Below are 19,415 nucleotides of genomic sequence, written 5' to 3'. Positions count from 1 at the left end.
TCAAATAAGGATAGTGAGACAGATTTGCAAGTCCACTGGCTTCAACTAACAGAGAGAGAGATGATGTCGCTGTTTTTCGGATTTCTTCTTCATGTGATTGGCTGATGTCTCTGAAGGATGCTAGCCCACTGGAGCACGTGGCTCTGGCAGGCCTTGTCCTTCTCTCCCATTCCCTCTTCCTGGCTAAAAATGTTTAGATTACATTCCTAAAGCTAGCCTCCGAGGATATTCCCTTATTTGGCTACTTCCTCCACCTGGGGTCTACTACCGAACCCAGCTATCAAACTATTGAAATCCAGCAACCAAAAGCCCCCTTTGGCTCACCTAATTAACACGTCCAGTTAAAACTAAACACCTCATCCTAATGCTGCATTTCTCCCTCTACTTGTCGAAACTGCCATTTGCCTGTGGGTCACATCTGTCTCCCCGCCTGTCTCCCCCTTTATCAGGAGGTAGTCCTCTGGTCCCCCAGGAACAAATACCTCTCCCCCCTTTTCCTTGTCCTCTTCCTCTTCTTCTTCATCCTCTGTCTCCCTTACCACAGCATCCTAGCCCATTCTAACACAGACCCTCCTCTTTTTCTCCTTTCAAACGTTACACCTGCAAGGTCATTGGCTGCTGTTTTTCTGCCTGAGTCAGAAGCAGCCACTTCAACTTTTCTTTCCTGCTTAATAAAGGATCTCTCTGTGAAAATGGGTATTTGGGTGTGGTTTGTGCCTAATCCAGGGGTCTAGGAGGGAGTCCCTGCTGTGTGGGAGTCTCCTCAGTCTCTGCTAGTAATAAAGTGATTCTCCCTCCCCAGAGCTCAGATACTGTATTCATGTGCCTGGGAAGTAGGACATTTCACTCACTAACGGGATTAGATTTATTCTTATAAGTAAAATCAAAATAGCACAGTGGGAGATTCTTCAGTGATTTAAAATAGCTTTTCAAGGGGTGAAAGAAACTCATTTTGGTGGGGAATCTCTGGTGAAGAGACAAAAACCACCAACGAACCTAGAATAAATCGTGTTATCACTGGATAAGATCAGAGATTGATATGCATGTGCTTATGATAATTAGACAATAATCCTTTCAGAAAGTAAATGGCTGCACGCCACTGAATGTTATTAACAGGATGTACAATCTTCTACAGTACACAACAAAAATTTCATTTTATAGAGCAATCTCCTCTCCCCTAGACTCTCCCCGCAGAAAACTCGATTGGTAAGTCACGCTGGCTTTCCACACAACTCAACGAGACTTGAATAATCATTATTGACTTGACTTGAAGTGTCCAACATCTTGTGACACAGGTGTCCTGAAAAGCTTTGTCACTTGACGCACTTCCAGTGGCCTTGGGTACGGAGATCAATGAAGGAAAACAAACAACGCTTAAAGCGACTTGCTCTGGGAACAGAATCTCCTGACCCGAGACAGCCAAGGTTATGCACACGGTGAAGTGATCCGCTCCCATAGTGGTAGGACTACATCAGTGCTGGGCCTAACTCCATGGAAGGAGAGGAAGTTTAGGCTACATCCTGCTGCAATGTGCCATCACCAGAGAAGGGTTGATTAGCTTATACCACTTGTCAAACGCCGTTTTGTTTACCTCACCCATGTCTGCCTTGGGTTGTATTCCTGTCTACCGAGAAAACTCATCGTGCAAATAAACCTTATCTCTTAACCGAAGCATATGGGGGGGGGGTGCCCCTTTCTAACTTGGATGTCATGGGGAACGTTGAAATGCTACATGACATTGCGGACCTTTGGGTTAAGGAAAAGGAACACCAGGAAGGAAGTTGTAAACCCGGAAGGACTGGAAAGGGAGCCTGGCTCCTGATATCCATGTCACACTTTGTGTGCATCTTGGAAAGAAAGTAAAGCAGAGCTCTGACATTATCTTTTAAAACTAGGGCTTGCATGGTAGAAGCTTCAGGAACCTGTTACCTATCTTGTTGGTTTAAAGAGGGAGCTAGGGGATGGATAAGAATGCTTGGGAGTGTAGTGGGAGACTTGTTGTTTTGTTTTCCATTGAGGGGGGGGGCAGGGGGTTTTGAGAAAGGGTTTCTCTGTGTAGCTTTGTGCCTTTCCTGGAACTCACTTTGTAGACCAGGCTGGCCTCGAACTCACAGAGATCCACCTGCCTCTGCCTCTTGAGTGCTGGGATTACAGGCGTGCGCCACCACTGCCCAGCTTGTTTTCCATTTTAAGTTTTAGGCCATTTCTGATCTCAGAGGATGCAGAGGATGACATTATGGTGTGTCCATGCTTGGTGTCATGGCTCTGGCTCAGATAAAACTCAGTTTGTAACACGCTCACAAACAACGGGAGTCCACCAAATTGTCTTTTCCTGACACGTCTAGGCTTCAACATCCATGTGAAATGCATCGGTAGATATGGCTGAGATGTGGCATGGAAAAACATTTTCTATTTTATTATTATTGTATTATTTTATAAGTGTTTTGTTTACATATATGTCTGTATACTACATGTGTTTCTGCTGCCCACAAAGGCCAGAAAATAGTGTCAGATCCCTGGCACTGGATTCATGGACAGATGTGAGCCCCCATGTGGGTGCTGGGAATTGAACCCGGATCCTTTGGAAGAGCAGCCAGTGCTCCTACCTATTAAGCCATCTCTCTAGCCTATCCTATAATATTCTCAAATAATTCTCTTCATCAGCTCCAAGTAGTTACTAAGAACTTTTTTTTTGCTCATTTGCTTAGCATATAAGTTTAAGAAAGTTTTCTAGCTTTTCTTAGATGTGTTCTAACAAATGTGTACATATAAATTTAAATACATGTATGCACATACATATTCCGGTGCTGGTAGTACAGTTCAGAGTACAGTCTAATTTTACAGTACCATGTAGAGCAAATGCTTAGTATGCGTTACACCCTGAAGGCAAGCCCCAGTACCCAAACAAGCAAGCAAACAAGTGAAAAATCTTCAAACTCAAATAAAGCCATTTGTAGAAGAAATAATAAAGCAGACCAAAAGAACTTCTTCTGGTGTGTCTATAGGCACAGATAGTCAAATGTTATATGCTCTTTTTGTGTTTCTGGAGAAACAAACAAATAAAAAGCAGTAGCACTCTACATAGGACAACAGGCCTTACTTCTATAGGAAATCAGAAAGCAGATTTTAAAGACATGTTTATGTATGTCTGAAAATTGAATATACTCTCTGGAAACATAGATTAAAAAAAACATTTACATCTTCTGTGCTTTTTTTCCCCAGGGAACAACTATTTACTGTAAGAAAGAATTGCAAATATTAATACTTAAAGTTTATAGGGAAACTTTATACTTACACCAGAAGTTTCAAGGACAGACTTCTCTGAGTCCTGAACCTTTGCAAGTTCACTACATTTATTTTTGGTTTCATGAATGCCTACAATTTGCTCATACCAAGTTTTATGTGTGTTTGGGTTTTACCCAAAAACCTATCCAACCTTTCTACTGAACTCTGCTCTCTGTCGGGTTAGTGGTTATTTCATAGAGGATGGATGTCTGCCATAGCTTGCCTTATTTTAAACAGACAGAGAAGATAGTGGACAGAACAAACAGGAAGCCAATTCCAGGGCCTCACGTCATAGCTGGGGTGATTTATCAGGAATGTCGTCAAGAGTCCCCCGAGTAAATAATTCCAAATTTGCCACTGGGCTGAAACACGTGGATAGACCTAATGTTATAAAAATTAAATTTAAAGAATTTGACATCTTGTACTTGCTGTACCTTAATGAGATAGCAGTGTGTGTGTGTCTGGGGGAGGAGTTAGCATGTAATCTCAGGTTCTATTCTGCATAGTCCCTAAAATACTTACTATGGGATTCCCCCATCTCTGTACAGGCACATGTGGGTGTATAGGTGGGCGCAGATGGGCTTGCACATCCTTGTGGAGGCCAGAGGATCTGCTCTGCCTCCCCAGAATTAGGATTACAGGATTTTGTGCACCTAGGTTTTAAAATGTGGCTTCTGGGGATTGAAGTGGGTACATTCTGCTTTCAGGGAGACTGCTAATTAATCTACCCCCTCAGTCTTTGGTGTACAGTGTCACATAAGGATAAGAGAAGCATAAAGTGCAAAAAGAATTGTCAAGCTGAATCATACCCAGCTAATGAAGGACAAAGAAACTTCACGCAAAATAAAGACAGACAGGCCGGTTCAATTTTTTTTTAACTTTAACTTGATCTAGAGATTACATTTCTCTGAGCTGAATGCTGAATGACCTTCTCTGCTTTGGATTTGATTCATAGTAGGTTGTAGTTCACAATTTACTCAACATACAAATTAAAGACTTTTAAAAATAAACACCCATCCTAATTTAGTTTACTTTCTAAAAGATACAAGGCTTAAAATTATTTTTCAAGTAATTATTTCAACTTAGATGTGAATCCAGTCTGAGAATGTATGGCTGACATATTGGAGGTAAGGTGGGCTGCAGGGGAAGTTCTGGATGGTCACCCAATCAGCAGTTGTTAATTGATCTAAGTGGCAAGTACTGGGACAGGAGATAGCTCTATAAAATTAGGGAGGACTTGTAACAGAATACTGTAACACACCAAGCAAGCACTGTGGTAAGCGTACTGGCTGCCTGAGAGAACTGGGGAAGCCTTGATACACAAGGAGGCTTTGAACTGGGTTTTGAAAGATGAGCAGACATCTCTCCAGAGAAAGAAGGAGCTGGCTATCCCAGCCCTCCCTGAGCCCCTTCCTAAGACATAGAGATTTTGACCAGATCTTTCACTCAAAGCTAAGTGGCAAGTATCTTGTGTGGGTGTGAGTACATGATAGGAGACAAGACATGTTGGGTAGATTCTTCTAAAGAATCTCAGAGTTTCCATGATCCCATGAACTTCCAGGGCAGGAGAAATCTGTTCTTCGTTGGAAGAAAAGTTCTTGGGGTGAACAGGGTGTGGGACTGTTTCCACAGGAAGATCTGCAGCTGCCTCTCACAGCTACATTAATCAGCCACAAAAAACACTTTCTTCTATTCTTAGCATGCTTTCTTGGCACATGACTCCAGCTTTGGAAGGATGAAGACAAGTTTCATCCAGTCATAGATGTGTCTTCATTTCCTTCTATCAGCTTCCCTCAGAGACTAGAAAGCCTCTGTGCCAGCCTCACTTCTGTGGCAGAAAAGTGGGTTTTTAAAATAAAGCAGTCAACGTCTAGGAAAAAGCATTCCTATTTGTTTTCATTTAACTACAGCTAAGCAGCAGGCAGGAAACTCAAGGGCCACGTCCTGGGTAGAGTGCTTGGTGCTAAAGCTCTTTACAGACTTCAGAAAACAAAGTGGTCTGTGAGTGACTTGAAGGAAACAGATCACTAACTGATACACAGATATTGAAAGACAGAGAAGCAAGTGGAAAGCAATTATCCCCATACTACAAACTCAATTAAAACCATAAAAAGTGAAAAGGCATAAGATGGCCTTAAACACAAAGACACACAGGGAGTTCTGATTTCAATGTGTCATACTAACACATACTAACACAGTCACAAAGGAAAAGGTATTTGTTGATAATTTAAATAATTTAATTTTAACTCGTAAACAGTGTTTGGGGCTATGCTTTAAATTTTCAATCATAGACAAAACTCTAGGAAAACATAACTACTCATACAAATGATATTTATCTTTTAAAAATGTATTACTTTAAAAATTATTACATTTGTGTGTGTGTGTGTGTGTGTGTGTGTGTGTGTCCGTCCATAACTATGGGGGCACCTTCATGTCACAGCATGTGCTTGTAGTCAGAGGACTACTTGAGGAAGCTGGTTCTTGCCTCTACAATATGGATCCTGAGTATAAAACTCAGGTCATCAGAGTTGGAGACAGGCACGTTTTTCCACTGAGCCATCTCATCAGACTTCCAATGACATTCTTTAGAATGAAATTTTACTAAGTAAGCAGAAGAAAATCGTAAAAAGACAACGATCTTATTTTCAACTTGGATTTTACTAATTTATTGATTTTTTTTTTTTTAGTCTCCAAAGTGTTAGAGAGTACTTAAGAAGTTTTGATTTTATTTTGTTTGTGTCCTGGGGTTGGACCCAAGGACCTGCTCTGCAAGCCCACCACCACTCAGAGCTCTGTCTCCAGTCCTCCATTTTGCTTCTTTGATATCTGTACCTAAAGGTCAATGATTGCTCTGGCATAAGCAATTTCATTCCAAACATCCCCTGTCTTAAATGAACAAGTGGCCTCTCAGATAGCTTTTGTGTTTCTCTGTTCCAGGTTGTTGAGAGGAGCCCTCCCTTAGACCGACCCTTTTCATCCATCTAAAGTGGAGCCATTCTGCGAGGCTTGGCTGAGGGTCTCTTCTCCACAAACCATTTACTTGATCACCTCTGACTGAATGGCTATATTCTGCCATAAAAATCTTTGTTTTCTGTTACCTGTCAGCTGAACGGACAACCATTTGCCCCGAACTCTTACACAGTCAGCTTTCAGTGTTCAGGTGTCCATGCTGATTTTCCTCCGTGAGGTCATTGAGGCTTGAGGACAAGACCTTTTCTTCCTGTAGCCTCCAGGGAGTTTAGTTCAGCAAATATTTGTTGATTTGAATAATTGGTTAATTCAACAAACATTTACCAGGCTGCTACCATGTCAAATGAACTCACATAGACCCTGGATCTTTCCCTACGTTTCTCTTAGAGACTGCCAGCAAACTCTTCAGTCCTTGAGATTTTAAAATCTTCAAACTTTGTGAGTCAATTATTTCTATAAGTTAATCATTTGAAAATTTTTGTTTGGAATAAAGGAAGAGTGAAGGAGGAAGAAAAGGAGGAGAAGATATTGAAATGGTTATATGTTTTTAAAAATCTGGAAATCTAGTTGATTTTTGGTTGACAGCATTGCCCCTATGTCGTAATTTATTACTAACGCCAGCTAATGCTATGACGTAAAGCACTACAAATGTCGTCACACTGACATTAAGATACACATATCTCTGGGAAGTCAAGGCTCAGACATCTCCATTGACCCTCTGACAGGACATAAACCCTTGGCTGGCTGGGAGGTGGTGGCGCACGCCTTTAACCCCAGCACTTAGGAGGCAGAGGCAGGTGGATCTTTATGAGTTTGAGGCCAGCCTGGTCTCCAAAGCGAGTTCCAGGAAAGGAACAAAGCTATACAGAGAAACCCTGTCTCGACAAAACAAAACAAAACAAAACAACAACAACAAAAAACAAACAAACAAAAACAAAAAACAAAACAAAACAAAAAAACAGAAAAAACAACCCTTGGCTAAAGAAGTCCAGTGAATTATGGGATGCCAGTATGTCAGCCTTAGCAACAGCACAATGACCTTCTCAAGAAGCCAATGGAAGGACAGGGCATGAGAATGTGAGTTAGACAGCATGATTCTGTATTCAGCTGGGTTAAGTTACTTCTTCTCGAGGGGCAGATGGGTATTTCCCCCTCATAATTCTGATAATGTTTATAATCTTTCTTCATAGAGGTATTATGAAAAATGAAATATTTATAAACTATTTCAGAGTAGATGGTGCTATTGCTTACAATTACAAATCTTATGTTAGCCCTTAGTCTTGCACAACTCAATTGGCAAATACTTTTTAAATTTATTTTTTAAAATTATCTATTTTATATGGATGAGTGTTTTGCCTATATCTTTGTAGACTTTATCAGGTAGGGGAAGTTCTCTCTTCCTAAGCTGCTGAATCATTTTTTTAAATTTGGGAATGGATTTTCTATTTTGTGAGATGACTTTTCTGCATCTCTTAAGATGACAATACAGGCTTTTTTTTTTTTTTTAGTCTAATACTATGATGAATTGTACCCATATGTTTATTCTTTTTATTTGTTTAAAAATAGATTTATTTTATATCATGGTTGTTTGGCTTGCATGCATATATTTGTACCATATGCATATCTGGTACCCTCAGAGTAAGAATAAGGCATTGGATCCTTGGGAGCTGGAGTTATGGATGGTTACGAGCCACCATTGGGTGCTGGGAACTGAACAGAGATCCTCAGCAAGAATAAGTACTCTTAGCTGCTGAGTTACTTCTCCAACTCTTATAGTTTGTTCTTAAACCAACCCATATTCCTCTGATTAGAGAATTTTTTTTCAAATAGAGAAGTCTATCAAATTAGATCTGAATTTAATATACCTTACTGCTCAGTGGTTGTAGTACAATTTATTTGCTCATAAAAGATTGTTTTTAAAGTTATTGCTTTTTAGAATCACTCAAATGTTTAATAGAATGTTTTAAAAATTATATAATCTGAAATAAAAATTAGCCTGTAAAGGTTAAACGCAGTATACTACATGTAGTCTTTTTAGTAACAAGAACATATTGGAAATATCTATTTTTTTATGAGTGGTAGGCACATTGAAGTAATACTTTGTTCATTGAGGGCAAGACTTTTGTGATTCCACCTATTTATGTAACTCTATCCCCCCCCCACCCCACCTTTTGTGAGAACATTGGTTGGGAAATAATATAAATCAAATCCCTTCTAGAGGTGTCTCCTCAAAGGAGAGTGTGGGAGCCAGTGCTTTGGGAGACCATGGTATCCATGTGACAGGTGGATCTAAACTGATTCAACAGTAACATCACACATCAGCTACAGCTCCCAAAGAGATGTGCAGGAACCATTCATGATCAAAATTTCGTCGTGAAATGAAATTAAAAGTTGGGCAGAAAATGACTGCTGTCACCAAAGGGCAATTACAAGATTCCCCCAGGCTTCAGGAAGCAATGAGCATGAGCAGCTGAGTTTACTGAGCAGGTTGCCAAATATGAAAGCAGATAATTACCACTCACTGTGGAGACGGAGCCAATCAGCCATCAGTTGTTTCATTAACCAGTGAACTGGCTTAAACAGACTGGAACAAATTCAAACGTACAGATGAAATGAAAGGATCAAGAAACAGCCTGCAAAGTTGTTAATAACACATACGCAAAGGCTTAGAATATTTGTGATACGATGCCTAATGGTGAAGAATGTGGAAATAAGGATACAAGGAGCTGAGTTTCTCAGACTTACTATATATGTTTCATTCATTTTTCTTTCTAAAATTCTACAGATTTTTTTATCTGAATTATTATAAGGTCAGTGTCTTATTACTGTGACCAAGCAACTTGGGGAGGAAAGGGTTTATGTCACTCACAGTTCCATATAACAGCTCATCTTCAAAAGCAGTGAGAGCAGGAACTCAAACAGGGCAGGATCCCAGAGGCAGGAGCTGATGCAGAGGCCATGGAGGGGTGCTGCTTACTATCTTGATTCTTATGGCTTGCTTAGCCTGCTCTCTTACAGATCTCAGGACCACCAGCCTAGGAATGGCACCACCCACAATGGCTGGGCCCTCCCCCATTGATCACTAATTAAGAAAATGCCTTATAGCTGGATCTTCCAGAGACATTTTCTCAATTGAGGCTCCCTAGTCTCAGGTGACTCTGGTTTGTGTGAAGTTGACATAAAAGTAGACAGTACAACTAGCTGCTTGTCAGTGTGACACACAAATACATCATTTTTCGATCAGAACCTTTCCTTTCTCATTTGTCCCCAAGATGGAATGTTAATATTAATATCACAGTATAAAACAAATAACTTTAAAAGTCCCTCTGCTTGCACAAAGGTTGTCTCTTTAAAATATTCAATCCCTTTAAAAATCTAAAACATCTTTTGAAAGTTCAAAGTCCTTCAGCCGTGGACTCCTACAAAAATAAAAAATTAAGTTAAATGCTTTCTTCAAGAGGGAAGAACCAGGGTGGAGTCACAATAAAATCAAAGCAAATCCAAACCCCAGCTGTAAATAACTCAGTATCCAATGTCTGGGATCCACTCCTGATCTTCTGGACTCTTCCAAGGAGCTTGGGTCACTTCTCTAGCTTTGCCCTCTGCAGCACACACAGCTTGTCTTCTAGGATCCAGCTGTCTCCACAAGTCTTAGGGGAGAAGCACACTGCATTAGTCTCTCTTTCTCACTACTGTGACAGATGACCTGACAAAGGAGCTTAAGGAAGGACGGGTTTATTTTGTCTCACTAGTGATTGGGGAGGTGTGGGGGTGGGGTGCAGTCTTTCATGGTAGGCAAGGGATGGAAGCAGGCATATAAGGTATTATTAGGTCCATGGTCAGGAGGCAGAGAGATGAACGATACTGTTCAGCTTGCTTTCTCCTTTTCATTTAGTACGAGACCCCAGTCCATGGGATGGTGCCACCCACTTTAGGATGGGTCTTCCTTACTCAGTGAAATCTTACCCGAGGGGCTGAAGAGATGGCTCAGCACTAATGGCTCTTCCAAAGGATCTATGCTCAGCTCCTAGCACTAACATGGCGGGTCACCAGAGCCTATAATTCCAGTTCCTGAGGACCCCACACCGTCTTCTGGTCTCTGTAGGAACAGTGAAAATGTGGCACGTGCTCTCAGCCCACTCAGAAGTGTTTGCAGAGTGATTCTGAATTGAAGAAGAAAAAAAAAGAAAGAAGAAGAAAATGACCATGAAGATCAACCAACACACTTATCATAACCCTAAGGCTTCTAAGAAAGGATTCTGTTCAGTGGACATATGTGGCGCTGTACTACTGAAGGTGTAATGGGTTTGCCTGTAGCCAGAGGAGGAGCTGAGGATGACTGATTTGTTCTGCACAACACAGAATTTGGAATGTCTACAGTTAAATGAAGAGAGAAGTAAATATGATTGAAGAGAGCCCTTTAAGAAGAAAGGCTGAGTGAGCCCAATAAACTGGCTTGAGGGTGTGGTCAGGAGAGTGACTTTCAACAGTGGGAAGGTCAGTTGTGAGCATGTACCTTTCACCCACACTGCACAGGTATGCAACAATGAAATTTTCTTCACCTCTTTATAATGGAGCCTGATTTCAAATCCCCCCTTTATGTGGTAGTGACGAAAATCATGTGCTGATTCAAGGTTGACTCAGACATGGAGGGCTTACAAATTCAATGGATAATGGTCACCATCTCAGTCTAGATTCTCCCTCAGCATTTCCCTCCCTTCTACATAGGAAGTGACACAAATTTTAAGAAGGTAATTTAACCAGCATTTTAGGTCAGGGCAAGATGACACTGAATCCTGGGTTATCTTCTGTTTATCTCTGGCCATTTCTGAACTTATTGCTCCAGGTCTCAGGCCTTGTGGCTTGATGCATGTCCAGAAATGGCCACAGAGCTCCCAAGCACCCTGATTACTCACCGCATGTAAACTACTGTCTTAGGGTTACCGTTGCTGTGATGAAACACTATACCAAAAGCAAGTTGGGGAGGAAAGTGTTTATTTGGCTAATACCTTCACACTGTAGTCTATGACTGAAGGAAGTTGGACAGGAACTCAAACCAGGCAGGAGCTAGTGCAGAGGCCATGGAGGAATGCTGCTTACTGGCTTGCTCATCATGACTTGCTGAGCCTGCTTTCTTATGAAACTCAGGATTGCCGGGGAGGCTAAGAGAAGTTATCTGGGGAAGTGGACATGACCTCAGCAGGGCATATGTGTCCATGGGGACTTAACAGTGATATCTATTAGTATGTACAACTAACATGCATTGGTGACTTTAAAAAATAATCTCTTTAAAGAATCTGGAAAAAGCCAGGTGGTGGTGGCACACGCCTTTAATCCCAGCACTCAGGAGGTAGAGGCAGGCAGATCTCCGTGAGTTCGAGGCCAGCCTGGGCTACAGAGTGAGTTCCAGGACAGGCTCCAAAGCTACACAGAGAAACCCTGTCGCGAAAAACTAAAAAAAAAAAAAAAAACCAGCATCACCTGCCCAAGGTTGGCACCACTCACAATGGGCTGGACCACCCCATAGCAATCACTAATTAAGAAGATGACTATAGCCTAATCTTATGGAGGATTTCCTCAATTGGGGTTCCCTTCTTTCAGATGACTATTGTCTGTGTCAGGTTGACATAGAATTATCCAGCACAGCTGGCTACTCTGGGAATCACCCCTCCCCTCACTCCCTAGGTTCAGAGGTCAGATTCTTTAATGTCTTCTGGCTGTGGTTTCGTCCATATCTTTTCAGGGTTCATAGTAACGACCTGTCATTCTCCTTGGTGAGGAGCTCTCCTTGGGCTTGCTTTCTGGGTGTATCTCTTATAGCTTGCTGGCCAGGATGGATGCAGATTTCCTCCAAGTCTTTCGGTCTCTTTAGTTAAAACCAGAGAAAGAAGGCTATGCCCACCTTTGTCTGCTTTCCCCACCTGGTCGCTGCTAAAGGCGGAAACAAGGTGAGAGCCAGACGCCTCATACATGCTTCTGCTTTCTTCTCCCCTTTGATGTGCCTTTCCTCAACCCAGAGAAAACTCCTTCATCGTCTTGTGTGGCTGAGCTAAATGAGCTTTCCGTCTTCCTCCGTCCCTGAAGTAGCGAGTCCATGCTGGCTTGTTTGTGTATAAACTTTGTCTTCTCCTCTTATGTTTTGACTCGTGATCAAGAAGTCCGTGCCGTTGGGATTCAGAAAGCGTTGCGCCCCTCAGGTACCCTGACTCTCAGCGGTTGATGCTGGAGGCTTGCTGGCTCTAGTGTGTGGTGGGCTTTGTCTTTGTATAGAATGGAAGGTGTGATAGCTGCTGGAGTGGCAGGAGGACACCCGCCTAAGAGGAAACCCAGAGGAGGAAACTGCAGTTGATCATTCAAGTATCTACCGCGCTGATAGTTGTTTGTTTGTTTTTAGATTGGTGATATTTTGTTAGGTGAAGAAAGACTTCCATGTATCCTGGTCATGTCATCGTGGTCAGTTCCTTCAGACTTCTTTAACTCAAAGCCATGCTTTACGTTTGCTATATCCAATACCAAACTGAAAACACAAATGCTTACAAATTGAAGTTCAGGAGGAGCTGTCTGATGAAGTAGATAGACCCTTCATTGACATTTACTGTTATTGTATTCTATCGAGGACTATAAATCATATCTTTCTTCACATTTAGAATATCATTTTCACAGTCTATGGAGATCATGGCATCTTAAAAGCTCAGCTAGCAGAACAATAGGACCCCCATTCTTCTATTCTTCTACTCATATTCAAGAATATCTCCAAAGTGCTACAATAGTCTGTGGGTATTGCTGGATCCAAATGCACATAGGTGGCCCTCAGCAAGTTACATGCATCAAATTCTGATGTTTCTTCATTGCTTTGAGCAAGTCTTGTTCACTGGTTATGTTCAGGTAATATTCTCCCTGCCAAAGAAAGAAGAAAGGATTTTCTGGCCATGTCAATATTTGGAATGACTCCTTATCTCCCCAAGAAACCGTCGTATAACCCAAGCACAATGCTGATAACTGTTTGTCAAAAATCTCAGTGTTTTACTGACAAAAAAATCCATATTCGTGTATGGTTCTCTTGTTTTTAGCATCTTCAACTAGATTAAAAGAAGTGTGAGATTCAGATAAGACTTAATTATGTAAATTTAATTTAAATTTACTTATTCCATTTCCAATTACCAAAGATACATTTTGTATTTGTAAATAAAATTTGAAGCAATGTTAAGTACTTTTTTTTATAGGATATTTACTGGCTGTAAAATACTATAGAAAGATCTTTTTTTTTGAAACAGGGTTTCTCTGTGTAGCTTTGAAGCCTTTCCTGGAACTCACTCTGTAGACCAGACTGGCCCTAAACTCACAGCGATCCACCTGCCTCTGCCTCCCAAGTGCTGGCATTAAAGTGTGCGTCACCACTGCCCAGCCAGAAAGAATTTTTTATCAGTTGTAAAAAAATCACGATTATGATTTTTATGCCAAGGTTATGACAATGAGAGCAGGGGAACAACCCCTCTCTTTTTCCAGATATTGTTATGTGTTGGGGATATCTGCATTTATTATTTCCCTGTGGATATACGACTGATTTGATTCTTGAAAAATGATCGGTTTTCAGAACGATATCTTCGAGTTGAAATTTTGCTAAGTACATGAATGGTCTTTCAACTATTCAGTTTCCAGCTTAAATTTTGCTTTTTTAGTTTTCACAGAAATGTTTGCTTGGACTTATGATTCTATGAGATGATTGTTAATGATGACACTACTTGAAAATTTTTAAAATTCATGTTCTAGCATGAATGGTGGAGGGTACATGCATCTTCACCCTGGCTAAGGAGTGATTGATAGCTAATAGCTGATAGCTGCTAGGGAATCAGAAGTCAATTTTCTTTAGGAGTGTGAGCCCTAGTAGGCTGACCATGCCCCAGTGGCTGTCCCCACTCTGTGTACATATAGGCAATTAAGTCGGTGTTTCTTTTAAAACACCACTTATGTATTTGTTTATTTAAAAATTAATTAAAATGCGCTGGGTGGTAGTGGCACACGCCTTTAATCCTAGCACTTGAGAAGCAGAGCCAGACAGATCTCTGTGAGTTCGAGGCCAGCCTGGTTTACAAAGCCAGCTCCAGGACAAGCACCAAAACTACACAGAGAAACCCTGTCTCAAAAAGAAAAAACAAAAAATTTAGTTAATTAAAATGTAATTGCCTAATTTTCTTCTTTCCCTTCCCCCCTCCAACCCTCCCATATCCCCCACTCTCTCTCAAATTCATGGCCTCTTTCATATACGTGTTCGTGTGTGTGTGTGTGTGTATGTGTGTGTGTGTGTGTGTGTGTGTGTGCATAAATATGCCAATATAACCTGCTGAATCTGTTTAGTGTTGCTTGTGTGTACATGATTTCAGGGCTGACCACTTAGTATCAGATAACCAATTAGAGGTTCATTCCTGAGAGACTGTAATTCTCCCTCTTCCAGCAGGCATTAGATGCCTACAGTTCTTTTTGCAGGGGTGGAACCCCATGAGATTTACCCCTTCTTCATTAGCAGGGTTATTGGTATGGTCGTTGTGTACATAGGCAGGCATGTTATTGAGGTATCATGAGTGTAGCATCCCTATGATTTCTGGAAGACACAGTCTCAGTGGACTTCCTGGTCCGCTGGCTCTTAGAATATTCTCACACACTCTTCTGTGATGTTGTCTGAGTCTTAGGTATAGATGTTGTGTGGCAGATGTAGCAACTGGGACTGGACCCTCATGATACGTTGTTCTCTGCATTATGACCAGTTATGTAACTGTCTCCATTTGCTATAAAGAGAAGTTTATTTGATGAGAGGTGAGGGATACACTGATCCGTGGGTAAGTATTCAGAATGCAGTTAGGAATTACGCTGGTCTACTAAAGAGGTGGTAGTAGGTTCTTCTCAAAGATTCATAACCTCACTAGGTTCCAATAGTTGGCAAGTTTCCAGTACTAGACATGGTTTTCCCTTCTGTTGAGCAGGCCTTAGCTACTGGTAATAACCATTAAAATATAAATAAGTACCACTATTGTACCTTTGGGGACCTATTGCCATTCGGGTCATTGTTGCAGTTCCTAGGTATCACAACTGGCAGCTTACACAGCAACTTCTGGTACTGTAAAAGCTAGGGAAGAAGGAGGTTTTCTCATTAGATCACACTCAAATCCCCAAGTCCTTTTCAGAAATGTGCTATGTCTTCAGCAATAGAGATTTAACTTCAACCTCTAAGAGGCGACCCAGGACAACAAGCAATCACCTATACTGTTTGGGGAGTCCGTTAAACACCCTTAACAACAACTCAAATGGAGCTTCTCAGGTCTTTAACTGGCTTTTTTGTTAGTCTTTTATGAGAAGCATTGTCAGCCCGAGTTTCATAACTTCATTTAAGAAATACACATATACACATATATGTATATGCCCTTACATGTGTATATATATATATATATATATATATATATATATATATATAATTGTAGGTAAATATAAAATAATATGAACCCTTGAGGTTTTATCAAACATCCTTAGTGTGATTTTATCTCCTCTCTCCCTCTCCTATATTGAGCTCCCGCTCCCCTTCGCAACTAAGGCTGCCCTCACCAGGTGCCCCATCTCCCCCTTCCTCTATGCTGCCACTTCCCACTCTAGCCCCATCCCCATCCCCTTTTACCTTCCCTATTTCCAGGTTAAATACTCACATCTGGAGATGGTTAAGAACCACAAATGAGAGAGAACATGTGACATGTGTCTTCCTGGGTCTGCGTTAACTCCCTCAGTATGACCTTCTCAAGTTCCATCTATTCACCTAAAAATTTCGTGGTTCAAGTTTTCCTTCATGAATGGCATTCCATAGTGTGTATGTACCACATTTCCATTACCCATTCTTCAGCTGGAGGACACCTGATATGATTCCATTTCCTGGCTGTTGTGAATAGAGGAGCAATGAACATAGTAGAATAAGTATTTGTGAAATAGGATGTGGAATCCTGTGAGCATATGCCAAGGAGAGATATATCTGGGTCGTGTGGTAAATTTATTTTCAGTTTTCTTGAGGATTATCCACAAGGATTTCCAGAGTGGCTGGGGCAGTTTGCAATCCCACCAACAGTGAATGAGGGTCCCCTTTCTTCCTATTCTCTCCAGCGTTTGCTGCCAGTTGTTTTGCTGGTCTCAGCCATTCTGCCTGTGGTGAGATGAAATCTCAGAGTTGTCAGCAATGGCAATGGTTCATCACATTAAGGGATAAGACCTAGCAGGATGGTCACTGAATGAAGCCATTGCGGGCTCTGGTTTCATCACTATCCTGGGAAAGAAAACACACTGTTGCAATGTCAGAGGCTGACATTGCTGGGCTGGGACATCCTCTAAACTGTATGTTTCACTTTTTAATCAGAACCTGAGGCGGACTCCAGTTGCCATGGTATCATGTGCTGCGCATGCTCTGCAGTTACGTGGCAGTGAAATAAGGATCTGCTCATTTCATCTCATTGAAACTCCCTGCATTGGACTGCAGGCAGACTGGTGTGTGCTTACATGCTTTCTCCAGAGGAAGAATCTCTACAAACATGGAGGTTTAGGGATATGAGATCGGGGTATTAATAAGCATGTGAGAGTGCCTTTGCACTTGTAAGTTTAGAAATCTTGAAATAATGTCATAAGCTATATTATTATACATAATCAGATTGGCATTGATACAAGGACCAAAAACCACTAAATGTTTCTACTAGTCAGTTTGGGTTGACATGACAAAACACCACTCCAAGTGAATCTTGGAGTCTGTATGTTTAAGATCAAGGCCTGGTAGAGTTTAATTGCTTTTAAAGGCTTTCTTTGTGGATTACTGACATATACTTTTTCTCTGTGAAATGAGAGAGGAAGGAGGAAAGGGGGGACAGAAGGAAGCAAGAGAGGGAGGGGAAAGAGAGGGGGAAACTTTTGTTTCTTCTTAAGCATAGGGCACTAGCTGTATTTGATTACGGACTGGGCTTTATGATTTTATTTAGCCTTTATTACCTCCTAGCAGGCCCTGTCTTCAAATATACTCATATTTGGGGTTATGACTTCAATCTAGGGTTTCATGGGGACCCAAACATTCAGTACACAATAGCATTTGAAACTAACAGAATTTAATGCAAAGAGGCTTACAAAATTAGCAGAAGGAGAAGAAAAGGAGGAAGAAAGGAGAAGGTTTAGTAAGTGAGGTCATCAATGGACACTCATGACCTTATGCTTGCTAAGAGTCTCACTCCCAGAGAAGTGGTTACTCTGCAATGTTTTCAAAGGACACAAATTAATGTCGCACTGTGGGCTCATTCAAAGACACCAACCCAGACATATTTTTATTAGCTCTCACCAACAGCAGCCAATCTTGTTCCAAATCCCTGACATTTGAACAAAACGAGGCCACTCACCCGAAATTGGCATCCGTCTGTACATCTGCTCATTCATCCTTCAAGGCACGTGAAATTTCCAAAAAATCCCAGGGCTTTGTCCGCTGAGAGAATCACCCACCCCCACCCCACCCTTTGTTTGTACAACACTGTGAATGTGCCTATCACCACTGGACTGGACCCTTAAAATGGGTAAGGAGCAAGTTTTATGTTATTATTTTATAAAAACAAATTTAGAAAAATAAAATAAATTTAGCACAAAGGCATAACAAATTGTGGTGGGCCATGCCCATAATCTGTTGTATTTCTAGTTGGGGCGTGTTAGGATTCCCCAACATAACCCCTGTGGTCTCAGATACCTTGAGTGTATGTGAGTCTGTTCAGGTCAAAAGTCTACTGCTGTGCTAGATCTGTATCCATGACAACCTAAGTAAGCCAAAGAGACTTTCATGGCTTTGGGTCCCATGCTGGGCCTATAGCTCCACTGAATATGTTAGTAATAGATTACCTGAGAGAGTGATAAGAACATAATGTGAAGCAACTTGCCTCTCCTATGAAGTAATTTTCCCCAGAGTTCCTAGAGTACTGCAGATCCCTAGACAATTCACTGAGATGTCAGGACCCCAGCTGATCCTGGAATTCAGCCTTCCTTCTGAGATTCATGTGTGCTTACTTGGGTCTCTCCTACTTTCTGATCACTAGATACAATGAGAAAAATTGATTGTTACTGTTATCAATGTACTAGACCTTGGGGTCCTTGACATAGGGTACTGATCAAGGTCCTATAGATACACTGTGACAGAGAGGCAAAAAAGCTACATTTCTGGATGGCAAAAAAATGGCTTTGATGAGCTTGGACTAATGCCATGAACAAATTTGAGTCATGTTGGAAGAACTGCATCTGGTGGGGATGTTAAGATGCATTTGAAGTGAGCCTCAAAGGCTTTGCTAAAGAACTTTAGACACAAACACATACTGATAAGCAAATGCAGGCCACAGGAAGGGATTGCTTGATAACTGAAGGGAAGATTTATTGAGCCCAGTAACTGATTTGGCTGGGTTCATAAGCGACAAACAGAAGATGTATCTGGGCCTTACACAACAGAATAAGGAAACGGTCCAGACAGCAAACCACTTAAAGGTTTTAAGCTGCAGAGTAATAATGATGAGAGTTGCATTTTATGAAGATTAATCTGGCAGCAGAAAGCGATGTTCCAGCCAGGGAGAAACAATGAGGATCTGAAGTTGAATAACAACGACAGTGAAAAAGGACAAGGATGCAAGGAAGGAACGTCTTGATGTGAAGCCAGCAAGAGACAAAGCCAAGAACATCTCCAAGCACACTGCAGCATGTTTAAAATAAACAAGATGTACAATATAGTTAGGAGGCATTGGGTGAGCTAGGTTTTCACGTTGCTTTGACAGAAGACCACCATAAACATGCAGAAAGGGAGGGATACTTTGGAACATGGTTTTGGGGGTTTGCACACATGGTTGGTTAGCTCTGTGTGCATCATGTCAGAAGTATGTGCGAAGATGTTGTTCATCTCAAGGTTAGCCATGAGCAGGGATAGAAAGGGACTAAGGGCCCTATCTAACCTTCAGAGGCATGATCCCCAGTGAGTCACTCCCTCCAGCTAGGCCCCCACCTCCTGAGGTTCCCAGCAACCCCCCCCCCCCCAGAGAGTGCCATTATCTGGGACTACATAGTCAACACAGAAAGCTGAGGCAAATATTTACTATTCAAATATATAATATGGAACTAATATATTATAA

The sequence above is a fragment of the Onychomys torridus genome, chromosome 17 (genome assembly GCF_903995425.1).
Source record: "Onychomys torridus chromosome 17, mOncTor1.1, whole genome shotgun sequence".
Lineage (NCBI taxonomy): Eukaryota > Metazoa > Chordata > Mammalia > Rodentia > Cricetidae > Onychomys > Onychomys torridus.
The sequence above is the reverse complement of the archived record's forward strand: the minus strand, read 5'-3'. Positions refer to the sequence as shown.